Source organism: Ornithorhynchus anatinus, chromosome 3, assembly GCF_004115215.2.
Source record: "Ornithorhynchus anatinus isolate Pmale09 chromosome 3, mOrnAna1.pri.v4, whole genome shotgun sequence".
In the NCBI taxonomy this organism is placed as follows: domain Eukaryota; kingdom Metazoa; phylum Chordata; class Mammalia; order Monotremata; family Ornithorhynchidae; genus Ornithorhynchus; species Ornithorhynchus anatinus.
In genome coordinates this window covers 56,137,251-56,144,552 of record NC_041730.1, presented here as the reverse complement: position 1 = coordinate 56,144,552, position 7,302 = coordinate 56,137,251, and the positions used below count along the sequence as shown (strand labels likewise).

The 7,302-nt window shown below is 43.8% G+C and overlaps 1 non-coding gene across 1 annotated transcript; it reads right to left on the bottom strand.

The window, feature by feature from the left end:
• Positions 1-5,406: 5,406 nt before the first annotated feature.
• On the bottom strand, positions 5,407-5,515 carry TRNAL-CAA. The gene is made up of 2 exons: positions 5,478-5,515; positions 5,407-5,452 (listed from the first exon to the last, which is right to left on the bottom strand). It is a non-coding gene; the product is annotated as a tRNA-Leu (tRNA).
• Between the last annotated feature and the right edge of the window lie 1,787 nt (positions 5,516-7,302).

Here is a 7,302-nt window from a genome sequence, read left to right as displayed (position 1 = left end):
CTCTCTGTACCTATGTAAAACTATATTTACAAATGAGAAATGAACTCATCTTCAATTTATAGTGAAGCATAATATAATGAAAAGCAGGATAGCCTAATGGATAAAGCAATGGCCTGGGACTCAGAAGGACCTGTATTATAATCCCCACTCTGCCACTTATCTGCTGTGTGGTCTATACTAAGTCACTTCTCTGCCACTCAGTTACCTCATCTGTAAAATGGGGATTAAGACTGGGTTCTCATTTGGGACATGAACTGTATCCAGCCTGATTAGCTTATAGCTGCCCCAGCACAGCAGTGTGGCTCAGTGGAAAGAGCACGGGCTTGGGAGTCAGAGGTCATGGGTTCGAATTGCAGCTCTGCCACTTGTCAGCTGTGTGACTGTGGACAAGTCACTTAACTTCTCTGTGACTGTTACCTCATCTGTAAAATGGGGATTAAGACTGTGAGCCTCACGTGGGAGAACCTGATTACCCTGTATCTACCCCAGTGCTTAGAACAGTGCTCTGCACATAGTAAGCGCTTAATGCTCTGCACATAGCGCTTAACAAATACCAACATTATTATTATTACCTGGTATGATTTAGAAATACCATTAGGTATGCATATACACAAAGAAATATCTGAAGTAATGATGATAAGATACTTTACATCTTCTGTTCTTCCTCTAGTACAGTCTTCACTTTATCAAAATGTTTGTCATGGCCTCCATAGGACAGGGTTAATGACAAATCTTCAGTTTTGAGAGTAGGTGTCTGAAGATCATAAAACCAAGATAATTTCCCCAAGAGCTACATAGCAAATGAAGATAATCCTAGTTTCCTGACCCCCACTACCTTGTTCTATCTCTTAGATCATATTTCCTCTTTCCAATATGAACCATTTTAATAATAATAGTAATGATGGCATTTTTAAGTGCTTACTCTGCCTAGCACTGTATTAAGCCCTGATCTAGATATAAGATAGTTACATCAGACACAGCTCCTGTCCCTCACACTGTTTCCAATCTAACAGGTATTGAATCCCCAATTCACAGATGAGGTAAGAGAGGCTCAGAGAAGTTAACTGACTTGCTCAAGGTCACACAGCAGGCTCATGGCAGAACCTGGATTAGAACCCTTATTCTCTGACCCCCATAACCATGCTCTTTCCCATAGGCCACCTACTTCTTTCATTTGCTTACTCTGTCCCTCACAACCATGGCTGGTCTTTGTAAGTTATTGAAAGTTTAGGGACCTATATTGTGTTTCATCATTCTCCTCCCTCTTTAGACAGTAATATCCTTGAGGTCAGGGGATCTCATCTTTGTCATCTTTTGAAATTCTGTTGAGCACACGATGTAGTGCATTCCACAAAATCGGCCCCAAATAAATGCTACAGCTTCAGCAGTGCCAGATGGCAGCTACAGCTGATTTCCCAAAATGTGCTGATCTTACCCATAGCACTTATTCTCCAGCTTGGCATGTTCCAGCATTAGCTTCCAAAGGTGCCACCCAGTGGAGCCTCTTTTAGCTAAACGATCAGTGTGGCAAACTAATTTTCATATGTTGATTGACTTCTAGTCTACTTTAAAAACCAATTAACACTTTAAGGAGGGTTTTCTTCCATCTCTCATCGACTCTGCTAGAGAACAGGGGAAGTATGGAAGGGGGAGGAGGCAGGGAAGAAGGGAAAGGGGGAAGCAAGGAGTGACCCCCATGGATGAGAGTTTAGAGAAGTGTTGACACTGCCTTCTTTTTCCTCAGCCTGGGAGAGTGAGGAATGAGAAACAGCATGGTGAGGGGTGGGGAGGTTAGGGGAAATATGGGCCTGAACGGGGAGACTCAAAACCCCACTTTTGGGGCAGCCTCTGGAGAGGGCTGGCAGCCCCCCAGGACAACAGTCTAGCCAGGCCCTCTTTCTTCTTTCCTTAGCAGATGACTGTTTGGCCCCACTGTTCATTCCACCCTGTCCGTGCGGCTGCCCTCTCCTCTCAACAGCTTCACGTCTTTGGAGCAGCAGCAGCTAGAGCAGAACAGAGAAGAAGCTCTGCCTTTTTCTCCAGCAGTGGCTGATGCCTCTCCCTGTGGGATGGGGAGCTCTGGGGGAAGAAGTACTTCAGTAGTGGGAAGGAGTCTCCCCAATGACAGTACCTCTCTATTCTCAGGAAGAGTCACAGTCTAACCTCTCCCTCCCACACTCTGTTGTGTCTCCATCCCTGAGAGCAAAAACCTTTAGTTCAGCTCCTCATTTCATCCTCACCTCTCCCCACAACTCCCCACTTCTCTCATTATCTCCCCCTCAATGCCACAGCACTTACCTACACATCGGTAATGTATTTATTTATATTAATATCTGTCTCCCCCTCTAGATTGTAAACTCATTGCAGGCGGGGAATGTGTCTGCCAATTGGCTTGTACTGTCCTCTCCCAAGCAATGCTCTACACACACAGTAAGTGCTCATTAAATAAGTTTGATTGATAGGCACTTTCAGCTTTCCTATGCCTCATGGAGTGAGAACAGGCATGGATATGGGAGAGGACCAGGCAGGGAAAGAGGAAAGTGGATGTGAGTGGACCAGAAGTGGTGATGGTGCTTCTAGGGAAATTCCTGCTGGGGTCAAGCCTCTAATTTTCCCACTTGGGAGGAGGAAGAAGTGGTGGAAAAAGAAAAGGGAGGCACAAAGTCCAATGTGGACCAGTGCATTAGGGTTGGACTGGGCTGTCCCAAAAAGAATGAGGCTGGTTCCTGTCTCTATTCTCTCTCCCTTACTCCACTTCTCAGAAGTGACCCTACTCCACTTGTCAGAAGTGAAAGACACTGACAGGTCTGTCTCCCCTGGGATCTTGCCTGCAGCAGTTAAAAGGGACACTGACTGAAATAAGGAAGGTGAGAATGTTACTGACACCACTAGGGGAAAGGAGAAAGTGATAGGCGGGGAGGGTGAGGCTTGTGGGCACTTAAGAGATTAGGATAGTGCCTGGTGCATAGTAAGGGTTTAAGGAATACCATAAAACAAGGGAGACCACTCACAACTCTCAGCAGACAATCAGGTTACAAAGAAAGTTGTCCTGCTAATGAAGACTTAATCATTAACTAGTTGTCTTTCATTTCATTCAAACGTATTTATTCATTCATTTACTTACCACTTACTGTGTGCAGTTCACTGTACTAAGCTCTTGGGAGAGTACAATACAACAGTAAACAGACACATTCCCCACCCACTACGAACTTTCAGTCTAGAGTGGGGGAGACAGATATCAATACAAATAAATTACTACAGATATGTACAGAAGTGCAGTGAGGCTGGAAGGGGAGAAGAACAAAAGGAGCAAGTCAGGGAGATACAGAACAGAGTGGGAGAAGAGGGAAGGAGGGGTTTAGTCTGGGAAGGTCTCTTGGAAGCGATGGATGCTCTCTCAATAAGACTTTAAAGGTGGGGGAGAGTAACTATCTGTTGGACTTGAAGTGATAAGACATTCCAGGCCTGAGGCAAGAGGTGGGCTAAGGGTCGGTGGCAAGATAGGCGAGATCAAGGCACAGTGAAAAGGTGGGCATCAGAGGAGCGAAATGTGCAGGCTGGTTTATAGAAGAAGAGTAGCGAGGAGAGGGTAGGAGGTGGTGTAGTGCTTTAAAGCCAGTGGTGAGGAGTTTGTGTTTGTCGCAGAGGTGGTTAGGCAGCAACTGGAGTTTTTGAGGATTGGAGAAACGTGTCCAAAACATTTTTTGTAGAAAAGTGATCTAGGCAGCAGAGTGAAGTGTGGATTGGAAGGGGAGAGATAGGAGCTGGGAGGTCAACAAAGGAGACTGATCTCAGGATCTTAGATCTTCCAATCTACCATTTTTATTTAAGGGTTCATAATTGGCTTATCACATCTGCCCAGATGGCATCTGTCTTGAATCTTTTGGAGTGCCAGTATGAGAGGTGGTATTTTCCTCTCTAGTCTGCTAGGTTTGGTGGAATTCGTGTTTGACGGGAAACTGGGAACTGTGCATTGGGGGAGAGAGGAAAGTATATCCAATCTAGAGTAGTGGCAAAGGAGGTGAAGCCTATGAGGGAGGGCTAGACAGAGAACAAAATGGAAAGTCCAGCATTAGGCACCTCCAGTGCTTTATATATCCAAAGCAATTTGTACTTTTGTATTCCTCCCTTTCAAAGTGTATCTTCTCACTTTTGTGTCCCTGCAACTTTTACAAGGATATTATCAATTCCCTTGTCAATTCTTGTACAGTGCCTGGCACTTAGTAAGTGCTAAACAAATACTTTTTTTTTTTAAAGGTTCGTTTGGCACAAATTGCTCTTCATAAAGCCATGCTGGTGGCTTTGTAGTACCGCAAAGAAAAATGGGGATTCAACCTTTCCTCCTTCCTACTTAGACTGTGAGCCCCATGTGGGGTAGGGACTACATTCACCTGATTAGTTTTAATCTACTCCAGCATTTAGGCAGTGCTTGACACATAATGTGTGCTTAACATATACCATAATAATAAAAGCTTTGGTAAATTACATTCTTCCAAACAGAAAAGTCTAAAAATCTGTTTCTCTGTCAATTTCCACTCATAGATGTGTTTGAGCCCCTGAGCCTTCTGGACAAGTTAACAGTGTTTGAGTTTCCCCAGCCGAATGTTTGCATAAACCCTTTGCTAATTGGATTGGTCAGCAACTTGCACTCACCAGTAATCACTGAGTTTCAGTTATGGATTATCTCCTAATTTAATCAGGAAATAGAACTGATCTAATAGGTGAAAGGGAAGGTCCTGCTAAAGATCTTCCTGGAGCTGCCAGAGGAATTTACTCAGGTGTGATTACACTGAACTGCCTTCACTCCTAGATGTCTATCTGACACACATGTGGCTAACCAGACCCCAAATCCTCAAGCATACGGTATAAGGAAGGGTCTAATTATCCACATTTAGTTGAAAATGGGTTATTTGATAATTTATTCTCATATCTTCCCATTATTCTCATTATCCCTTCCCTCTGAACCCACTCCCCTCCCATTTTTAAAGGTGGATTTAACTTATTCCCCTAAAATGTATCTTGTTCTGAGAACGTAAATGATCAGAAGAATTAATGATTTCTTACAAATATTGCAAATAATACTATGACTATTATTTCTATTATCAATAACAATATTAGTAATGATGATAATGGTAATAATGTTGGTATTTGTTAAACACTTACTATGTGCAGAGCACTTTTCTAAGTGCTGGGGTAGATACAGGGTAATCAGGTTGTCCCACGTGAGGCTCACAGTTAATCCCCATTTTACAGATGAGGTAACTGAGGCACAGAGAAGTTAAGTGACTTGCCCATAGTCACACAGCTGACAAGTGGCAGAGCTGGGAGTCGAACTCATGACCTCTGACTCCGAAGCCCAGGCTCTTTCCATTGAACCACACTGCTTCCCGTAAAAAGAACCCACTGTGTCAGAAGTGGGATTTGAACCCACACCTCCATACGGAGACCAGAACACCCATTCCGGGGAAGGAAATTACCTTGAGTCTGGTGCCTTAGACTACTCGGCCATCCTGACATGGATGGTATTTGTAAAGCATTCACTATATGCCAGGCACTGTACTAAGCGCTGGGGTAGGTATTAGATCAGGCTCAGTCCTGTCCCATCCAGGGTTCACAGTCTAAGGGGAAGGGAGAAATGGATATAATCCTCATTACTACAGATGAGGAAATGCAGGCACAGGGCAGTTAAGTGACTTGCTCAAGGTCACACTGCAGGGAAGTGGCAGAGCTGGAATTAGAATCTAGGTCCTCTGACTCCTAGGCCCATGCTTTTTCCACTAGACCATGTTGTTTCCTATTTCTATTAGCAATCAGTGGGATCTACTGAGCACTTTCTAGCTGCAGAGCACTGTCCTAAGTGCTTGGGAGGGAATAATACAACAGAGTTGGTAGACATGTTCCCGCCCACAATGAGTTTACAAGTACCTTTTTAGCTAACTAGATTTGAGCTTATTGCCTTTTATTATTATTATCAATATTATTATTATTATTTTATTAGTTAACTAGACTATTGCTCCTATTGCCAAGTGGTTGTGATGTCTCTAGCCCAACCAAATAAGCAGGGGTTAAAGTAGCTTTCATTCATTCATTCAATCGTATTTATTGAGTGCTTACTGTATGGAAAGCACTCTATTATGTGCTTGGAAAGTACAATACAGCAATAAAGAGAAAGAATCCCTGCCCACAGTGGGCTTACATTCTTGGGGGGGGGGGGGAGACAGACATCAAAACAAGTAAACAGGCATCAATATAAATAAATAGAATTATATAAATATGTAGGCATAAGTGTTGTGGAGCTGGCGGGGAGGGGAGAGCAAAGGGAGCTAGTTGAGGTGACATGGAAGGGAGGGGGAGCTGAGGAAAAGGGCAGTAAATCTGGGAAGCCCTCTTGGAGGAGGTAAACCTTCAGTAGGTCTTTGAATGGCGGGGGAGAGTGATTGGTGGATTTGAGGAGGGATGGCATTCCAGGCCAGAGGTAGGACTTGGGCCAAGGGTCGGCAGTGAGACAGGTGAAATGGAGGCACAGTGAGAAGGCTAGCACCAGAGGAGCATAGTGTGTGGGCTGGGATGTAGAAGGAGAGAAGGGAGGTGAGGTAAAAAGGGGGGAAGGTGATAGAGAGCTTTAAAGCCAATAATGAGGAGTTTTTGTTTGATATGGAGGTTGATAGGCAACCACTGGAGATTTTTGAGGAAGGGGGGTGACATGCCCTGAATGTTCCTGTAGAAAGATAATCCAGGCAGCAGAGTGAAGTATGGACTGAAGTGGGGAGAGGCAGGAGGTTGGGAGGGCAGAAAAGAGGCTGATGCAATAACCAGTCTGGATAGGATGAGCTTGGATTAGGAGGTTTCATTTAGACACTACAGACATAGTCGTAGTTCCACAAGATACTAAATCCTGCCTTTCACACTGCAGATTTCTCTGTCATATTTCTTTGTAGTTGGTCAGAGCCCACAGCTGCAATGAATAATGTTTTATATTCCTGTTTTACTCAGCAAGATTTCCCATTGTGAAAGATAACCATTAAACATCTTATTAAGCTATTAAATGTCTACAAGGTGATGGTGTGGTGGTAATTATGAGTGCAGCCTATGCAAAACAGCTCGTTGGAATGGAGATCACTCCAAACAGGAAGATTCATTTCAAGACGTCTCTCCCAGTATAATTCCCAAATGCCCCATTGTGTTTTTTTTTAAATCAATTATCATCACAAAATTATTCTTGTATGTACTATTTATGAAATAGCCCTATTTTGCTAACTGAAGAGATGAGTTACGGCCTTCAAAGCATTTGGGATCTAGTGG